Raw genomic sequence first — 21983 nt, forward strand, 5'->3', positions numbered from 1 at the left:
CGGTTTTCGAAGTCTTCCAACTTCCACTGCAAGTCCACCACCACCTTTTCTTGTTCTGCCTTAAAAGTTTTCCAGTCTGTTACCTCATCTTCCACTCTGCTAGTCCTTTCTTCAACTTGGGTTACTCTTACTTCCACCTCATCCTGTTTCCTGCTTACTCTTCTGATAGAGGCTTGTAACTTCTTTGTATCTCTTTTCGCTCTTCTGCTTTCAGCTCTAGCCTCGGAGTGCATCTGTTTCAATGTACCAAACAACATTTCTAATGTCACATTTTGCGAGTTTCCTGTGTCCCCATTTTCACCCTCTTTTGGATCTCTTTCTTGATATGTCTCTGACGTTGCGGAATAGTCCCATGACAATTTTTTATCCATACTGCTTCTAGACCCTCTTACGTCTTTTCTCATTCCAGCTCTCTTTTTCTTCCTAGTCGTCTGGTCCCTGGAACTTTTACTTGCTTCAGAGTCATCTGACAGGTCCGTACTAGTACCCTCCTCCTCTTCGTCCTCTGGGCCGCTAATATCCGTAGTATCAGAGCCCTCATTAACTGAAAAGAACTCAGGCGAGCCACCCCTGGCACCCCTGTTATCTCTTCCTCCTCTGCCATCCTCCTGGCCTGCTACAAGGTCTTGCAGATCCTTAAGGCTCTGTGCGCTCCCCCAACTTGTATCTCTAGGGGTTAAAGCTCTACTGTTCAAGCCAAGTTCAACATTCCTTAATGCATCCAACATTTGGGAATTATTACGCTTTTCGAGCTGTTCCAGGGCATTACCTTTTGAACTACCGCTGCCGCTCTCCTCACTCGTCTTTTCCAGCTCTGTGCTCGCGCCTGCATTCTGCGCGCTGTCTCCTTCGGCCTTCCGTGGTTGCCGGGCAACCGAGCCCTCGACGCTCTGCGTCCTCGCGGTCTGCTGCCGTGCTGCGTTTCCGGCATCAGTATCCAGCCCGTTTACCGAGCTCCAGGCTCGCGCCTCCATCTCAATCTGCTGTGTTATCACATCGCTACTAACTGCATCAGGCTGTTGAAAGTCAGGCGCTTGTACCTGAATCGTCGGGAGTGCCTTTGCTGTAAATGACTCCGGTAATGTAGACTGCCGCATTTGCTCTTTTGCTGTAAGCGCTTGTGCTCGCTTTACTTCTGCTTCTGGGGCTGTCTCTCTCGCAGCTTTGCTCGCTGTGAGTCGGGTCTCCGGTTTAGCTTCCGCCTTCCTCTCTGGTTTCTCCGTTTTCTTTAGCAAGGTTAGTTTGGCGGAGCGGTTAGTCTGATCCGATTGTTTCTTAGGAATGTTTAAAGGTAATTTTGGGATCGCACCCTCCTTCACTGCTTGGGCTTTAGTCAGCCCTGGTGTTTTATCCTTGTCTTTGTCCGTTTTATCCATTCTCGTTCTCTGTGACATCTTGAGAGCTGCCTTAGAAGCAGAGATTACTTCTCTCCAGTAATCAAGAAAAGCAGCCCCTCTATTCACAAAAGAAGTCCAGCATAGGCCTACTGTATGTCGGGACCATACATTAGCCAACATCCACATCCCCGTATCTCCTTAATCACGCCGATTCCATCAAGGGTGGGAGAGAGAGGAACTAGCGACTGTCTCCTACAAAGCTACAGCGGCCATCTTGCCTCATCCTCGGAGCCATTGATTCTGGATGCCTTGTGCTGTTTCTTAGGCCACTCCACTGCAATTTTGCATGCTACCCACAAGTCAACTGGAACCACAATTTCAAATAAGGTATACAGAACTATCAATGGAACCCTTGATATCTTTACAAACTGGTCAACTTCTCTGTATCATTCTCTCAATTTCGGAAAATCTTTTGTGAATGATGCAAGATCAGTAATGCTCTAGGGTATGTGGACATAACCTCCACCAGGCACTTCTCTCACCGGAAGCATGTGTATATCCTCAACCTCCTACTCCTCAATTCCAGACGTAGGCAGCTCTAACCTGACTTTCTTTGGCTCTTTTTTTTATCCACCTGCCTTCCCATCTACCCAGCTCACTCCATTTTCAAACATAGGCAATTCATTCCTTAATGTTTAATTTCATTCCTGAGGGTCTCATGTTAGCAAGATCTCAGTCATTAAAGTTTAAACTGTAACTCCTCTGCAAAGCTTTGGATTTCTGCAAGTCAATTTCATATCTATGAGCAAATTCAGGCAACCTTTCTTGAGCTTGTGCAGCACGTCTAATAATAACTTTACACATGAACAATAACTCATCATCTCGGTAAGCATTTCATTGGTACATGTCAAGATTTCCAAGTATCATTTAGTCTAATTCCAGTTTCTGTTTGGCCACATCTATTGTCCTTTCCCCCTGTGGGACTTGAATATTCCTTCCCGTTGGTCTGGGATTCCCACTACTAACCAGGGTGTCTATACCTTTGAACCAATCATCGAGTTCTTGGGCAGTGAGTCCAGGTTATTCTACTGGGGTATTAAGAATAATCTCTCTGCTAAAAGAACCACAATTTACATTATGAGGTGAGTTCAAAAGAGAACTATCAGAACTTGGCAAACTCATAGTTATTTCTGTCCTGGGGGTACTATTATTAATGCTAGGAAGCACATTCATGTAGGGCATTATAATAGTGGCGATCTTTCGGAAAACCTTCTAGTTGGCTCACACCCTGTCCAATTTAATGTAGGGTCTGCACTTGCAGCACATGGAGTATTCCCTTGTGTCGGAACCAAAGGAGTTTGAAGAATTGGTCTAGTTGTCGAGCCCAAATGATTGCTACCTGAGGTACCCATCACAGTAGGACCAGCCATAGTATGTGTATTATTTCTTACCACCCCTACCTGCATCTGGGGCATTTAAAGCAGTTGACTATATTGGGACTGTCATCCCTGAACACTCTTTCCTATTGAATTAGAACCTGCATCTACTTTTTGATACATTTTTGTGATCTTGTGAGAATTTGCCTGCTAGCAGGCTAAACTCTGGCCTAAATTTGGCATGCCGCAGCTATACATATTTGTATAACTGGCTATGGTGCAACTGATATTCAGTTTGCCTCTCCTGGAACGATTTAAGTACAGTGCCCCGCATGATATACCCTAGTGTGGAGATGTAGTTGTAGTTGAGCTTATATAGCGCACAGCTACCCGCAGTGGGTGTCCCGGCGCTTGCTTAGGGAACCCTTCCTGGTATTCCCCTGTGAGATAGCAGGGTATACACAAGGTGAAAGTCAGGCATCCCGCCGCGAGGGGCCGTTGTGGAGATTAAGCAAGCTATTGCCCAGAGTCGCAGAGTGTGAACCCGTGAGTCGAGGAGGCACCGAGGCGAGAATTATCGAGTCCGTGGAATTTTTAGCCCAAGACCCGCCGAGGCGGGGAATTGAACCCTGGTCCAGGACCGATCTCAGCTTCCGGGTCTGCTGCCTCTAACCCCTGAGCCACACTTCTCCTGAGCCTGTAGCATCCCATTTTTTAAACCCTCTCAGCTGGGCCGCCTGTTGGAGAAAAATACCCTGCCACAACGGTGTCCCTGTATCAGTCACCCCTACCACTCCACCCTTTGGAGGGATCGTCTCCATATGATTATCACTACCCTGGTTGCCGGGGTGAGAAATCTCATTTCCCTCCCACAGTAGAGAAAGGCAAGTGAAGAGGTGCCACCCATCGCCCACCTCACTGTGGCGTGGGCTGGATGATCTTGGGAACTATACCACCAGTCATTAATAATCTGTAAGTGGGAGGCTGCATAGTAGAATTGCACATCGACAGCAGCAATGCCCCCACAATACTTGGCCTGAAAACAGGACCGGATAGCTATACAGGATGCTCCTCCCTCACATAAGACTTGACTCACAACTGCATTAACCTGTCAGAACCATGATGGAGGGATAGCGTAGGGGTAGTTATGGAGTTGGTATACCATATGGGGCAAGGAGAACATTTGTAAAAATGGCCAATCAGCCTAGTAGACAGTGGCAGCGAGGACCAGGCCTTCACCTCTTCCTTAGCGTGCAATAGTAGTAGGGCCATATTTGTGTCCACAAGACAGTTGGGTCCGGAGAGACAAACATCCCCCAGATACTTGGACTCATGAACAGCTAGTGTTAATCCTGACGCCCATTCCATGTCTCCAGCCGTCTAGCCTATTGGAAATAACACAGACTTCCTTGCATTCATATATAGCTCAGAGGTCTCACCAAAAACCTGCATAATTTGTAAAATGCGGGTCCTGAGGTCGCCGGACCAGTAAAGAAAAATAAAACATCAGCATACAAGGCTATTCTATCAGACAGCCCTGTAGATCATTCATATCCCGCACCTGAGCGTCAACCCTGACCCAATCCGCTTACGTCTCCATGGCCAGGAAAAACAGCAGGGGAGACAGTGGGCATCCCTGTCTGGTACCCTGGCATATCTGAAAATGAACAGAGACCGTGCCAGATACTCGAACTGAAATGGTTAGTTCAGTGTATAATAGTCAGATATATGAAAGGAACTTGGGTCCTAGATTAATGTGCTTAAGTAGTGAAAAGATAATGTAATCAGTGGCTTTATCAATGTCAGCTAAGACCTAAGAGTACTGCTGCCGGCCACCCAATCAGTCCGCCAGGACCGGGTTATTGTGAACTTGTCTGATATTCTGGCATGTAGCATGGTGAGGCCTAAAGCCAGCCTGATCGGGGTGAACCAAGTCAGTCGTATATTTTATCAGCCTACTGGCCAAGGTCTTAGCAAGAAGCTTAACCTCGACATGGAGGAGAGAGATCAGACTGTAGGATGTAGGATGAGTGTACGTCTAGAGGACGATCCGGCTTAAGGAATACGACTATTTCAGCGTACCTCCAGTCTGGTGGAAGTCCTGATTCCGCAAGCCCTGTATGCATCACCCCCAACAAAAGTTTCCCAGTTGGGGTATATATGATTTAAGAAAGTCAGTGGGGAAGTCATTGGGCCCCAGGGCCTTTCCAGCCCGTAACTCTGCCAGGGCCACAGACAGCTCCTCCTCCGTGATCAGCTCCTCCATCTGTGTGCAGGTAGCATCGGTCAAAGAACTGGGAGGCAGAGCCTCAATAAAGTCAATGATTTGTTCTATTTCTACTGCATCTCTTTTGGCGTAAAGCTCCCTAAAGTACTCAGCAAAGCTTTGTGCCACCACCTAGGGCCGGACAGCACCCCTCTTTGTACATCCTGTATAACTGGGACGGGGGAGTTTGCGTACGTGGCCTGGCAAAGCCGATGCAGTATCCTACTTGCTTTGTTGCCCTGTTGATATATGCAGCTTTGTGAAGCCTGCCATGCTTGTTTTGCATTGTCTAGGAGCAGTTGGTGGTATACCTGTTGTGTCTAGCATAGTTGCCTCCATGTCACCCTACTGCCCCTCTCATGGCTACGTTCTTCAAGTGTTTGCATTTGCACCTCAAGTTTCGTCAATGTGAGGGATCTACGCCTAAGCTCACCCACACAAAAGCTGATTTCTAGCCCCCCCTCGGAGTGTTGGTTTCATGGCTTTCCATAGTATTGGCTTGGAGGACGCCATTTCTGTATTAAGGGAGACATATTCTGTAATAGACTGGTGTATGAGCACTTTATATGCAGGGTTCCAAAGATGTCAAGGCGATAGGTGCCATTGAAAAGGTGGGCGCTCCGGACCCACATGAAGCTAAAGAGCCACTGGGGAGTGGCTGTATACCCCTCTAGGCAGTATGTTAACTTCATATACTCTGTGTTTGAATCCAGCTGGTACCAACAAGTAATTGAGCCTAGAGAAGGAGCGATGAAAAGTTGAGTAATATGTGTATCCTACTTCAGTCGGAATGTATCACTCCAGGCATCCGCCCAGTGCAGCGCAGACACCAGAAACCCCAACCTGGACCCCTGATTTCCCATGTCGCCTCCCCTGGTGTGCCATCAGTCAGTCTCAGGCTGTATTACATCATTCCAATTGCTCCCTAACACTGAGAGACCACCTGGCAGTTCTCTCTATAAACCAATTATGTGGTCAACAAAGGACTGCCCCAATGGTGGGGGGTGCAAATACACTGCCAAGTGTGAGAGACTCTCCAACAGTGTACCAGTACCTAGCACATATCTAGCGTGGTAATCAACCCACACCCTGGTGGACTAAAGGGCACTCTGCTGTGAATGGGAATACGGAACCTCGTGATCCCCTCACAAACTCAGAGTGGAATGTCAGTGTATATCCATATCTGGCCAAGCACAGGACTTTGGTTTCCAAGAGATTCATCTCCTGTATAAGGAGAATGTCTGCTTGTAGTCTTTTGGCTTGCTTCAGCACCTCACCTCGCTTGATCTTATCCAAAAGTTCCTGGACATTCCATATAGAACACAGAGATGCCCAGTGGAGTCTATGGGGTCTGTGTCATTCATCTGCTGTTAATGTGGGCTTATAGCGGGCTGTTGCATATGAAGCTATGAGTGAGTGAGCGCATGGTCTGTGCATTACCTTACAAAAAAAACATTCAAACAATCCCCATTCACACTCCCACCTCCCCCATACTTCAAAAATAAAGAAGTATCTGTCATGGAAGAGATCCTCTCCTGACCCCAACGGGGGACAAGGATAGGACTCCTCCACTAAATCCACACGTCCCTTACCCAACGAAGTGTCTTCACTAGGGAAACTTAACCAGTTTTACTCTAGGGGTGCAGTCAAACATCAAAAAACTACATTACGCTTATGGCTTTCCTGACCCTTTCTTGAAAACTTTCTCTCTGCCTAAGGTGGGCTGTGTGTTCCCAGGCATTAAGTGCTTCATATAGTGTAGGTCTTGGAGGCTGTTTCATGTCATGCAACGTAGTCCTTAAATGTTCAATGATTCTCAAATTAAATGTGCCGTAAGGGGGAAACATCAAAGGCCATCTTTCTCAGTGATCTTATGCCATTGTTCAAGCCAAAAACTTGTATGGAAGCCCACGTCTGTTGCCATATGATGACTTAGCGTACCTTTGGGTGGTGCCTCTTCCCCCTTTCTAACAGGTACAGTCATATCTCCCACATTAGATTTTGTACTACTTTAAAGAATTTCATTTTCAATCAAGAATATGCAAAATTCACAAATTACTTTTTGTTTAAAGCAGGAAATGATTCTTCACCTCACCAGCAATAACAGCGCGGCTCTCTATGACGTGTCCAACCAAAACCAGCGTGGCTCTACACCAACCAACCAATACCAGCACAGCACTCTATGACATTAATCCCACTCTCTGTAGCAGCTCACCCTCCTTTACAAGTCTCAAAAATGTGTTCTCTCAGCAATTTACGCACCAAACAAATGCAATCAACTTCAACAATTAACTTTGTCTGCTCCTGTAAAGAAATGTTCATACACACAGATAATGATCCGTAGCGACACTTTCAGACCTACCCTGACATTCCCTTCAAATGACACCTCAACCAGCGGGGTCTCACCCAGGTTGATACAGTTCCTCCCTGTGCACTGAGTTACTAACCATGTCTCTCAATCACGCAAAGATAAAGTCCATATCTCAAAAGCGTTGTCGACTACGTCTTACGACAAGCACCACAACACAGCAGACAACTACATCTAGGGCCCGATTATGACTGTGGCGGTGCGCTGCCGGGTCTGCCCTGCCGCCACATCGCCAAAGGTGTGGTCAGAACCCCCGTTAGATTAAGAGTTTCCTCCTGTCTAGTGAGCTGGCTTTTGAAATTCCCACAGTGCACCGCAATGGGAACACAAAAAACAGTTCCTATTGAAAAGTCCATGCCGTGCAGGAACTGGGGTGCATGCACCCAGGGGGGCACATTTGCCCTGTGTGCATTCCCATGCATAGGAGGCACAGGGGGCCCTGGGGGGACCCTTCTGCTTCCTCCCCGCCACAGTGTTTATAGAGGAGGAACCTCAGTGACACCCACCTGCGGAGAGGAAACTCATATTATGCTTTGCAGGACTACCGCATTCCCACCAAGCATACTGCGGCCTCCTGACTGCTGCAACACTGCCAGAGAATGGCAGTTGCCTGGTGGCCGCGGCAGGGCTGTGGCGAGCTGACCACCCAAATCATAATTCTGCGGTCGGGAGACCGCCAACACTGCACCCTCGCGAGTCTGGTGGTCTGTGGACCGCCAGACTTGTAATCGAGGCCCTAGTGTCTTCACTGATAACTTACAATTTATCCCTGGATCTCAAGCCACGTCAGATTCGATAATCGCTACAAATTCTCGGCATTAATCGCCACATTCACACAACTTACAACATCTCTGCAGAACACCACAAAATCACTGCAAAATACAGCAAGCTAAACATAAGCAATTGCAATGTGCAACCCTATTAATACTCACACCTCCACTACTACAATTCGTTTCCGAACCACTGAAACCCTATCAATCCTATTTAGTGAACCATGGGCTTTAGGGGTTTTGGACTGGGCTTGAGCAATTTCTAAATGGGACACCCTAACTCCCTCACTTCACTGATGAACCATCATACAGGCTACCAAGTGGCTGCAGCACTGGGACTTACCATTTGTGATAATATGGACCTTTTCTTTGTCAACTGAGAGGTAAAGGGAGTTAGCATTTCAGAAACTCAATTTAGTTCAACTAACAGTGCAACTCATTTGGCTACACAATAATGACCAAGAATCAGTGACTATAGTTAAGAAGGTTTATTACAAGTTAGCAATGAGGTTAACGTAAACAAATCTTAGTACCATTCTGTAAAACTACAGAATACCAATTGAAAATCCCAACCTCTAAAGAAGTGTAGGCATACCAATAGGAAGCAGACAAGAAGTTCAGTCACAGCAATATAAAAGATTAATAACAGAATGTGGTGCTGTTTCTGATTCCATCTCTTATACGTGGGGTAGTCTAAATTCATCCGAATAAGGTCCAAACTAAGGAGGATGGTTTAAAACCTACAGGATCTCAAAAATCAAGGAAATACAGAAAAATAGGAAAGTGCGGAAAGGTATTGGAAGGTGTTATCATGTCAGAAGCTCGGTCAAGAGTCTTCTTGGGTCATGGAAATGAGTGTTAGCCTAACCCAAACTCTACAAGAGTCAAAGGGAATAAGCATAGAGGTCTAACCCTCTCAAAGTCCAACGGAAAAGTGGCTTAACCTTGGACAATGTGAACTCCAGTTATTTGTATCAGAATCTCCAAAGTAACACCCCTTTATTCCCATCATCAGTGGCTTCATTGTCCTTTCCATTCTCACGTTGTAAGCTGAATCATCAACATTTTCTTCCAGGCCAGACATGGGAACTGTATTGTCCATTGTCACCTATGAAACGTTGCATCATCAATAAATGGAAACTTTCAGTTGGCGCTCCAGCTCTCCATGTTCCTTGTCAATGTCTTCTTCTCTTGCTCTCTCTCTCTCTCTCTGTCACTAGTACAGTGTTGTATCTATTCTAAAACTATTCAACCATATGAATGTACTTACAAGGAAAAGACATGAACACAAAAATGGAAAACAGCATTTCATGCAGAACGAAATAAAGGCCTAGTAATGTAAATTAGTGTTTTAAAACAATGGTGCATATTTAATATCATGTGCACATTGACACACAAAACAAATAAAACTGTCAGTACATTAGATTCATGTTCCGGTTCATAAAGGTAAAATAACTTAAATGTAACCAAGAACTACATTTAAATGCAAATAGGAAACGTTAGTGCTCACGTTACATAAATCCATTGTTGTTTCTAAAGTAAATACATTTTAATAGTGTGAGGATGTTTTAACTCCATCATCTAAACAGTAAATGCCATTTAATGAATTAAGGCACACAGTATACTTGAATTCTCTAATTCTACAGTGAATACACTTTAATAGTGATGTCAATTGCAACACTTTACATTAATATTGTTAGACCACATAGAAAACAGGTGTTAAGTGCACATTTAAATCGCGTATTTGTGATGTGTTAGGGTGGAGCCAAAATGACGCTGCTCCACCACTTATTACACATTTTTGGAAAACGGTCTGTAAAGCACTTAGCATTAATCAAGGGCTTTCCTCTGAATTTCATCCACAGATTAATGATATGCTGTGAGAGTTTATCAGTTTCTGAGCAGTATATATAATGTTATTGTAATTCCACAGAAGATAACTGGGTTTTATATCTAGCCATAGCTGAGTGTTTGTACAATAATGCACAGTGACATTTAAACGATCCCCTTTTATTACATGCAATAAAAGGGAATCGTTTCAACCCCAGAGCTTTTCTTTCTGCTCCATAAAATACCTGTGATCCAAAGGATTTCTGGATAATCTACAGACTCAAAGACAAACGATTATGGAAAGTCTGAAACACTCTATGAAAAGAATTAAACAAACTACTTATCTACACAGATCTAATACACCAGAATACACTTCAGGGGATAAGGCATGGTTATTACTTGTGTCATGCCAGCTCTTACCCAAAATATTAATTCTGTGACATTGCGGTTGAAATTATCTTCCACCTGCAAAGGTCATCCAGTTTTTTTATACATTTCCCAGCTATAACCATACATTTCGGATCCAATCCAATACCAATTCATTCAGCCACCTCCAATTTTGTTTCAAGTATACACAGAGAATGAAGATCAAGAAATGTGTGATCCTTGACTATTTAGAGGTTGTCTCCACTTCCCAGGGCGACTGACGCTGGAATCTGGGGACCACAGTTCGATCCCCGGCTCCGGCGGCAGGGTAGCCCAGCACCATGTGACTCTGGGCAATAGCTCGCTTAATCTTCCCGACGGCCCCCCAGCGCCTAGAGACCCTTACGGGTGATTGTGCGCTTTACAAATGTGGACTTTACTTTACTTTACTTCCCTGACTGGAAAGGATACCTACCCAGGAAATGATCATTGGAAGATGAGTCTTCGGTTCATGTACTTATGCTGACAGGCAACGTTTTTCTAGGACATTCTGATAAACCAGGGGTCTAGGTGGAGGGATATACTGTGATGTCTAGTGTAAGAACGGACAGTATGGCAACTTCAATAAATCAATCAATCAGGGTTGGTAAAGCGCACCTGTGAGGGTCTCAAGGCACTGGAGGGGGAGGGATGTGACTCCATAGTGTGCTGGGGTCATCCAAAGTGCCAGGAATGAAGGTCCTTCCTGACCTGGGGTAATGTGGGAGATTGCCAGAGGTGGATGGGTGTGCCAGGCTTTGGCTACGAGATAGGCAAAGGACTTTCCTCCCATTCTAGTCTTGTTGATACGAGGTTCGGTGGCCACAGAGAGCTGGGCTGATCGCCGGTGTCTATTGGGTGCGTGGAAGGAGAGGCAACTGTTCAGATTTGCGGGTCCAGTTTTGTGAAGGGCCGTGAATGCTTGGTTAGGAGTTTGAAGGTTATTCTTTTTTCGACTGGAAGCCAGTGGAGATCGCGCAGGTATTGGGTGATGTGACTGCGACGGGGGATGTCGAGGATCAGTCTGGCTGCGGTGTTCTGGACAGTCTAGAGTTTGTGAAGGAGTTTATTATTGATTCCGGCGTAAAGAGCGTTGCCGTAGTCCAGTCTGCTGCTGATAAGTGCGTGTGTGATGGTTTTTGTGAATATGGTTGAGATCCATCTGAAAATCTTTCAGAGCATGCGGAGGTTGTTGAAGCAGGTTGAGGATACGGCGTTGATCTGGCGGTTCATTGTGAGCGATGAGTCGAGTATGATGCAGAGCTTTCGAGCGTGGTCCGTTGCAGTGGGCAGATTTACGAGGGCAGAGGGCCACCAGGAGTCGTTCCATGCGGAGGGGGTAGAGCCAAGGATGAGGACTTCTGTCTTTTCTGAGTTGAGTTTCAGGCAACTGTCTTTCATCAAGGTGGTGACGGCTTTCATCCCTTCCCGGAAGTTCTGTTTGGTGGTGTTGGGTTCGTTGGATCAGAGAGGATCAGCTGGGTGTCGTCATCGTAAGAGATGATGTTGAAGCAGCCATGAGACAGACGCACTTGACTGCTTCACTCGTTAAATTCGGTTGTTCACGTCTGGTATAATATCAGGGAAGCGCAGGCATGCAGTGTGCTGTACACGCCGAAGGCAGCAATTGAAAGGGCCCACTGGCTAGCCCCATGTAAGGAAAGGGTGGTACAAAAAGCGCTACACGATCTGAACATACACACAGTGGGAGATCTCTTTGAGGGAGGCGTGGCACGCAATTGGGAACTAGTGGAGTCGGAGGGGACTGGTAGTGGCCTGCTAGCCCAGTTTGAATTTCACAGAGTGAGGCAGGCGCTGAAGGCGGTTTTGGGCGCTTTTGGGTAATGATATGGAGGAATTGCAGTCAGTAAAGGCATTTGAATGGGTGGTGGATGCCAAGTCCCCTTCAAGGTTGATATCCAAATTATACTCCATAACACTGGCGGTGAGGACGTCGGACTATGCTAAACCGCGGTTGGTGTGGCAGACGGACCTACAAACTGACTTGACTGAGGAGGTATGGAGGTACTGCTGCTCTAGTACCAAGCGTCTCTCACTAAATGGTAGGCATAGGCTCGTACACTTTAAGTTCTTGAACAGAATTTATTACATGCCGGAAAGGCTTCATAGGTATGGGCTGCGTGACTCTCCTGCGTGTGAAAGGTGTGGTGCGCAAGTTGCGGACTTCTTCCATGTTGCTTGGCAATGCTTGGGAGTGCAAGCTTTCTGGGGGGAAGTGTATGATGAGGTGAATAGCACGGTGGGGCTGACGCTGACGCCGGACCCCCTCAGGGCTCTGCTGGGGTACTCCAAACCGTTGCACCCTTCCCATAGGAGGATTGTAGACATGGCTTTTTTGATTGCTAGGAGGTGCGTTGCAATGAGATGGATGAGAGGGCCACCCCTCACATTGAAACATTGGACCCATACGATGACGTATTGCTGTACACAGACTGAGCTCTACAGCGATCTGCTTCCGCCCAGAAACAGGCCGAAAAACTTCTGGGCCTGTTATATGGAAAGGCACTTGCTGCGGATAGATGCTGAGGCAGGGGAGGAGAATGGGCCGGGTGGGGGCCTTGAGGCTGAGCACGTGGAGATCATAACTGGGACGCCCACGCCATCAGAGGCTACAAGTGGAGACCTGACAGAGGTGTGCTATAAGGTATTGCGAGGAGTAGTGAAGAGGGATGTGCGTCTCAGAGATGCTGATGGGGACCCCACTAGTACTGTTCCAAGGGTTGCAAGCTAGGCGTTTTTTAGTGGAGGTGATGGGGCGATAGGCGATGTATTGATGTGCTGTGCATATGAGGAGGGAGTGAGGGTGTTCTTCTTTTATGACTCGTGATGTAAAATGCAATGCTCGATGATGTCGATTTGTTGTGTTCATGTTTGTTTTTCCTTGATGAAAATGCAAATAAACAAATTAAAAAAAAAAAAAAAAAGAGACGATGTTGTACCCGTGGTTCCTGACAATGGTTGCGCGGGGCCATGTAGATGTTAAAGTGGGTGGGACTGAGGGAGGAGCCCTCAGGCAGTCAGCAGTTGGTCTCCGTCTGTTCCGAGAGGTAGAGAGGGAGTCTAACCTGCTGAGTTCTGCCAGTGAGGAAGGAACTTATCCAGTCGAGGGCCTTGTTGTGGATGCCGGCGTCGGGGAGTAGGGTGGCTAGGGCGTGGTTGGAGACGGTGTCAAATCAATGTTGTGGAGCCAGTTTGCCAAGGTAGACTTTAAATTCTTCTGGTGGCACCTGCAAGTTTTATGTTCTGATTGTCTTTCACATAGCCCACACGGCCCTCTGTAAGCACTCCTTTCCGGATTCTTACTTGGCAGAAGGGGTTTTTGAACCAAGTTTCCACATTAAACCTGCTATGGAGGGGCTGACTACCATTATAACACCAATCCAGTCCTGAAATTAAATGAAAGAAAATTACAGTTAGACTTAAATCTGGAACTTTGTGTTCTATCATGCTTTTCTCCATTCACTTACAGTAGGTGAAATCATTATACAAATCCAAGATGGCTTTCTTGCACATTCTTCCTAGCTTCTGAACCCAAGGCACGATGGTTGCCCACTTCCTTGATGACAACGTAGCTATAGAAAGGCAGAGCCCTTTCTTCTGGCTTCCAAAACAATAAATGAGGAAGTGATTCCTATTCCAGCACCTGACAAAGTATTGAATAAGCAGATGTTAACAAACTATCTACCAACTCTTATTCTCACTTGTACAAAGCAGTAACTTGCACTGAGAGGGGAGCCTTACATGAATACTTGAGACATTTGCATCTCCCATTGTTGTCCTAAAATGAGGATCTTGAAACCCCCTTAACCTCTGAAGATAAAGGAAGCAGCTACTGCACTCGCACACGGAAAGACCTAGGACAAGGATGGGTTGTACTCTGAGGGGCAGATTTACAAGAAAATGACGCATCTGTAGAGATGCGTCACTTTTCCTGCGCCACCATGCAAAACCCTTGCGTCACCATGGATGCACCGTATTTTCAATACGGCGCACCATGGCGCAAGGATTGACAGATGCGTCAGAAATTTTGACGCATCTGTTGACAGAAAAGTCACGTATTACTGTGTAGTGTAGTTCCTATATTCCCAATAGGCTCTGCGCATTGGAATAATATATCCTACAGATGTGACGTAGGACTTATGTCGACTAGGTCTCTATCGAATATATTAAACGTAATTGTAAGTGCCAGCTAGCTCAGAGGTCACTCGAAACTTTCTCGAGTTCACAAGAAGGGATTAGTTTCTGACAACCGCATAAATATGACAACTTTGATTCCCCAAGAATAAACTGATCTTCAGAGTCGTGGAAACAATAGATAGATATTTCAGTCAGTCAATCGTGCATGCTTCGTTTCACCAGAGGTATAGAGAAATAGATAGACGGTCGTTTTCAATAAAAGGATTTATTGAACAGTCTTCTTTCTCAAGCATAAGAAATGAACTGCTACAATCGTAAGACTGGTTGAAAAATATAATGCATATAGTAAAAAGAGTAGAATAAAATAATACTGTAAGAGCATTGTATGGTTCCTAACCCATAGATACATACATACATAAATAACAGAGGCTAAAAGTACTCAACTGGTGCTTCTAAAATACGCCCACCCCGATGTACCTAACCTAAGCTTAGTACGAGGGAAGAAGTAAGTGAGGTGTAGCATAAACGTAGTATTCTTTTGCCAAGAATCTGTCCAAGATTTCTCTTAGGGTCTAATCAGCTCCGTACCTTGATTTAGAATGAAGAAGGTCACGCTCAGGACTCGGTTTCCCAACAACCTGCAAGGGTAGCTTGGAAACACCGGAGCTGGATTTCTCGGGAGGAGAAAAGGCAGCGTCTCTCTCAGTGCGTCTGCTGGAGGGTCGGCTTCCTTCGGCACTTGCAGTAGTAGGGCGCGTCGGGCAAGTAGATAGTCAAACTACTCCAAACCACCGTGTGTTTGCTATGACAAGTGTGGGCATATTTATACCTTGAAGGTGCCGAGATTGATGTAAAGTTGGACATAATAACGTCATCAAAGAGTCTCAGTTCTCTGAAAACTCCATGAGTTCTTGGACAAGTCAGTATTCAAGCAAGGTGAAGTCCCTAACTGCTGTAGCCGAGTTTTCCAAGAAATTGTTGTAGATTTTCGGAACTAGTAGAAGTAGCCCTGCCGTATTTGGACTGCATGAGCTATGTCTAAATATGGTAATGAATCTTATGCCTATATAAGTATATGGAGGCATATGTAGGTAATTCACATTTTGCGATTCTCAAATAGCGATTTTTAAGGAATCGCTATTTGAGAATTGCAAACTGGAATGTAGGTAAAAAATCGCAATATTTTTGCGAATCTCTAAAATTCCTTAATTGCGATTAGCAAATTGCGAATCGCAATTAAGGAATGAGTGTCCCATTCATTCCTATGGGCCAAGAGGCCCATAGGAATGAATGGGGATACATTCTCAAATTGCGATTTTCAATGGAAAATCGCAATTTGAGAATCGCAATTCCAAGGGTGCCAGGGTGTCCTAAGGACACCTGTTGCACCTCTGGAATGTGCCTGTAAGTACATGTGGCGCACATACATGCCCTAAGGGCATGTCTGTGCGCCACATGGCACTTTGAATTTTTAAAAAAATGCATTTTGACAGGAAATCGCAAAATACTATCTACTTGAAGTAGGCGGTATTTTGCGATTCCTTAAGCCAAAATCGCAATTTTAAAGACATCCCTACATAGCATTTAAATTGTGATTCCTTAAATGCTTGAGCAAAATAAGGAATCGCAATTTTGCGATTCCTTATGTTGCTAAGTGGCACCTACATACCAAAAGGCTGTTTGCGATTCGCAAACGCCTACCTACATATGCCCCATAGTGATTTATACCTATATAAGGGCATGAATCGGGAAAATTACAATAGGGTCCTAAAATGTTACACAACACCCACTCCATGTTATCATGTTCATCTAAATTCAAGTACTAAAACATATAATCTAGAGCATGTGTTTACAATCCCACCCAAAATACATAAAATGCATTAAAATATGGTTGTACACAGAAAATGAGCATTTGTACAGTACGCGTTTAAAAGCAATGATTTCATTGTAAGCATATGATATGATATTAGCAATGCTAACCGAATGAATCACGAAAATTACATTTAATGAAATGGCTCTTAGTCACAGAAGGAAAAAAATTCGAGACCATCCCATTGCAGAATATACAAGCTATTTTTGGTCTGTGGATTAGGTCAATAACGTTCCTAGGAAGTATTCAAAGAATTCTTGTTCTCTAAGAATAGTTCTACTTTAAGCAAAGTGTGCCAAAGTCCATTTTGTTTTGGAAAAAGTCAAATCAAATCGTAGAGAAAATACAGTTCCAAAGTTAGAAGCATTTGTTTTGAAAAAAGTGAAGGTCGAATTTCAGAGTTGAAAGAACGCTGTGTGCTAACTTCAAAAGTTATTCTCGGTGTCAGGAGAAAACATTAAGTCGTCAAGGCTGGCAAAGAAATTGTCTACCATACGCTCAGATCGACTCAACGGGAGGGCTGGGGGAGGGGTAGCGGTCATCTCTCGTGCCGATGTCCCTTTTCAAATTCTCACCTTGCCGGACATTGCCACTACGGAGTACCTGGCTATCCGCACTACCTCCACTTCCCCCCCACTTACCTGTATACTCATCTATCGCCCTCCCAAATCGCCCCTACAGTTCCGCCCCAGTTTTCTGGAAGTATTGGCCACGATTGCTATTAATAACTCTTCCATTTTACTCCTGGGTGATTTTAACTTTTGGCCTGCTGACCCTGCAGAATGCCCTTCCTCTAAGGAATTTTCAGACACGCTCCAATCTTTAAATTTCATACCTCATATTCACTCCTCCACCCATGTTAAAGGACACGTCTTAGACCAGGTTTGGTCGTTGAATTGCCCGGTGAAGTCCATTTCTATCTCACCCTGTACATGGTCGGACCATTACTTAATTTCTTTTACCCTTCCCATTCATCCCCCGGTTAAGTCCTCACTTCCTAAAAATGTCTGGGTTCGGGCTTGGGGGCGAGTAGATCCTGGCCACCTATCTAATCTACTCACTACCTCTTATCCCCACTACAAGGTTTGTCTACTTTTTCCCAGGTTACTTCCATCAATCAGTGGCTCACCTCAGGATGCGATACCATCGCTCCCATGAGGCGGGTCACCTCAAAGCGGGAGAAGGACGCTAACCTATGGTTTAAGGAGGACCTTAAGACTATCAAACTAACGGTACGCAGAGCGGAGCGTGCCTGGAGGAGAAACTATTGCCCCTTACTCCGATCGGAGTTTATTAACATCCTGGCCCATTATAAACAGGCTATCTTGGCGGCAAAAACAACTTATTTCTCCTCCAAAGTCCTCGCTGCGGAGAACCAATCGAGGGAAATATTCTCGATTGTGCACAATTTGGCATTCTCCGACAGAATCACCTTGAAGCCCACCCCCTCTCTGGAATTATGTCACTCCCTTAATAATTTTTTTATTCAGAAAATTGCCATCATTAAAGCTAATATCCCCCCTCCCTCCTCAGCCTTTGTGGATCCTCAGTGCCCCCCCCCCAAGGGACAACTCGTTGCCCTCCCTCCTCTAACCAAGGAATCCCTGGCCTCCTTAATCCCGTTAGTTAAATCCGGTTCCCCTCTTGATCCTTGCCCTTCTCATATTCTCCGTCATATTTTTTCTTCCTGCTCTGACCCCCCTCTTCTGTTTCTCAATAGTTCTCTTTCTCAGGGCGTTGTGCCCGCTCCATTGAAATCAGCTATTATTGTCCCTATCCTGAAGAAACCGGGTGCAGATCCCACGGCCCCTACCAACTACCGCCCTATCTCCCTTTTGCCGTTTTTGGCAAAAGTACTCGAGCGCCATGTCACCCGCACTCTGAGTTCTTTTGTGGAGACGTATGGGATCTTAGCCCCCCGTCAGGCTGGCTTCCGCCCCGCACACTCTACAGAGTCCGTAGTACTATCGGTCTTGGACAACCTCAGGGAGGGAATGGACACCAACCAGACTCAGGCTTTGGTCCTCCTCGATCTCTCAGCCGCCTTCGACAAGGTTGATCACACCATCTTACTTTCCCGTGTCGGAGCGGCGGGGATCAGGGGCACCGCCCTGGTATGGTTGTCCTCCTTCCTGAGAGACCGCACTCAGGCGGTTCGCCTGGGTGATTTCACTGCGGACTTCCGGAAAGTTCAGTGCGGGGTCCCCCAAGGTTCCTCCCTTTCCCCCCTTTTGTTTAACCTCTACATTGCCCCCCTTATTTTTTCTTTGCAGCAGATGGAGGTCTCCGTGTACAACTACGCGGATGACCTCCAACTTGTCTTTAACTTGTCTTCTTCTTCTTCTTCTGTCTCTAACTTTCAATCTATTATGATTCATATCCGAGACTGGATGAGCCACAACCATCTGAAACTCAACCCAGACAAGACTGAGCTGGTGTTGACGGGTGGCTCATCCAGTCCCTGGTCTTCTTTGTTTTGGCCCCCTTCCCTAGGGTCCCCTCCTGTTCCCTCCACCTCAGTAAAAACACTAGCCATTAAACTCAACCCCCAGCTCACCCTTCACTCCCAGGTTAGTTCTGTGGTATCTTCTTCTTTTCTTTCACTGCGTACTATACGCAAGGTGTCCCGTTTCTTTTCTTTCGACGCCCTCAAACTGATTACTTTGGCAATGGTCATATCCCGCCTGGATTATGGGAACGCCCTATATGCCAGTATACCTGCATATAGCTTAAGGCGATTACAGCAGATCCAGAACCAGGCGGCACGTTTGGTGTTCAAGCTGCCAAAGTTCCATCATGTCACCCCCCTCCTCAAAACCCTACATTGGCTTCCTGTCCGCGAACGTGTCCAGTTTAAGCTTGCTTCCCTTACTTTTCAAGCTCGACTGGACATGGCACCGGCCTTCATCTCAACTGAGATTACACCCTATATTCCTACTAGGGAATTACGTTCTTCCACCAAATCCCTTCTTACAGTCCCTCGGTTTCAGAGGAAGAAATGGGGAGGATCAAAATTTGCGACCCTCGCCCCACTCTTTTGGAACTCCCTACCCCCAGAACTCAGAGCTTCCACTCTTTACCTGCAATTTAGGAAACAGTTAAAAACCCATCTGTTTACCAAACCTTTTAATTAGTTTTTTTTCTCAGTTTTCCTTTTTTTTTAGCTTCACCCTTTCACCATGTTATTTGCCAGTTATAGCGCCATGAAACCGCCGGTGTCCGTGCGCTTAATAAATAATTTTAAATTCAAATTAAATTCAAATTAGATGAAAGTTGAACCACTTCATTAAGAAGGTCGATTGTACACAGATGTGAAACAACGCCGTCAGCGTCAGTCGCATTAGCAATGTTCGCAGCAGATGGTACCTGTGTGCCTGTTCGTCCGCGCATCTCACCTTCAGTTGTAATTACCGGTGAGACCTCAATGAATGCCGTCATCAGGATTGGTAGCCTTTGGGGACAACACAGTACATGAGCCGTCACCGGACTCAGTAAAGCGTCAACATGCGTTGGCATTGCAGATGGAAGTGCTAGACAGACATCTAACAAGCATTCCTCTCCACAAAGCAGGCATCGTAGAACAGGTAAGATGCAATCTTGCCAGATTGGTCTAAATGACAGGAACCATGGGGTATTCAGATCTCTCAAACGAGCCAAGTCAAGGATCTGTGTTATTCTGTCACGATACTGCATGGCCAGGAGAGCATTCTTCATGGTAATTTGTGTATCGCTGGTGGCCGGATTTGCCATAACGGAGCAGGAGGAATAAAAATAGGATCTCTGCTACGAGTCCAAAGATGAGAGGCAGGACGCCGAACACAGAGTGCACGAAGTTAGGAAAAATGCCCAGGACTGCTTCAAAGGTTGCTAACATTCCCGAAAAAATCGTCTTAAATACATGTACAATACCGCTGGTATCAGACATGTTTAAGATACGACCTAACATTTCTGCGAAATGTATTGGGCAGTTTGTTGATAATAATGCATGTATCTCTGCAGAGGACCTTGCAACTTGCAGATCATACATCTCTCTGGACGAGGTCAGTGGCACAGTTTTTTGTAAAAGAATGGCTTTCATTCTGCTTAAAGTATCAATTCGTATAGAAGAGATTTTCCAGTGAAGGCCATAGCGGCAACTCCCCGTCTGTCTTAGTTTTTGGAAACAATACTTGCATACAACAAGTGACCCTGGCTGACACACTAACCAGATATGCTGTCCCTGGCATCATTCCACAACAACCGTGATCATTGAGCATTATGTAGCTTCCATTGGAAAGCTGCCTAAAAATTGGATCTATCACCGCTGTCGAGGAACCCTGCAGTCGGCATGATAAGTTGTTTGATGAACCCTCACAGGCTCCATGTAAATTAATGCCTTGACACAGATGTGTACAGCTTAGTGTGGTTTTACAGTTTTTTTCCACTAAGAAATACCTCCTTTTCCCCACTCCAACATTTGTGTGTGTATGGTAAATCCCAGGTCGACTTTATGTATTCTTTACCCAACCTTACATACAGGCCTGCTGGTATATGTTTTAAGCAAAATTGAAACTGGAAAATCGTCACTGGTATCGTGATGGTGCCATGTATGATCCATTCAACTGATGGTTTCTCAGAAACAGTCAATGGTAATCTCTCCAGTTTTTCTATGCTCAGCACCGTAGAGTCTGCTCCCCTCTGTGCCAAAGACATTTGTTTATCTGTAAGGTTAAATAAAGTAAACAATGATGTAGTAATGATTAGATGCCAAGGCACAGAGCCAGAACAAAGGTTTTGTAACGTCCAGCCTAACAGCATTGGAGTGGAGAAGTGTGGCTCAATGGTTAGAGCGGCAGACCCTGATGCAGTGGTCTAGCCCGGGACCAGGGTTCAATTCCCCGCCTCGGCGGGTCTTGGGCTCAAAAATTCCATGGACCTGATAATTCTCGCCTCGGTGCCTATTCCAATCATGGAGTCCCACTCTGCAACTCTGGGCAATAGCTTGCTTAATCTCCACAACAGCCCCCACAACGCTAAGGATGCCTGGCCTCCACCTTGGGGGTACCCAGGAGTGGACACCTCACAGGGAAAGCCAGGATGGGTTCCACAGCAGTATTCGTACAAGCGCCTTGAGACCCTTGCGGGTGAGTAGTGCGCTATACAAGTATCACTTTACATTTACAGCATTATAGAACGTAATTGAGACTGGCCATGTTGTAACATTAGCAAGTTCTGATCCATTATGTCTATGGCAGAGGATACAATGCTGTCCAAAGAATAAATTCTGGACGACAGAGTTGTTAACCCATTGCCAACTACAGAGAGTGCTTTCTCTAAATTAATATGATCAACTTCTCGTATTATTTCAGCTGTTTCCATTTGCGTGACTTTCCATGCTTCATTGTAAGCAGCGTATATACCGGCATATATGAAACGTTTATGACCTGGTTTGCGAGGACCAAGTAAGAATTCTCATAAATCAACGCCATCTTTAAGTAAAGTTAAGTGTTGTTTTATCTCCGGAAGTGTAGATTTTTGTAACCATTAAAGGCACAGTTTTCCTGCACTGTAAGTTGTTATTATCCCTGGATGTTGTCTCTGAATATATATTGGATCTGGCCGTG

Source organism: Lissotriton helveticus, chromosome 4_1 (genome assembly GCF_964261635.1).
Source record: "Lissotriton helveticus chromosome 4_1, aLisHel1.1, whole genome shotgun sequence".
Taxonomy (NCBI): Eukaryota; Metazoa; Chordata; class Amphibia; order Caudata; family Salamandridae; genus Lissotriton; species Lissotriton helveticus.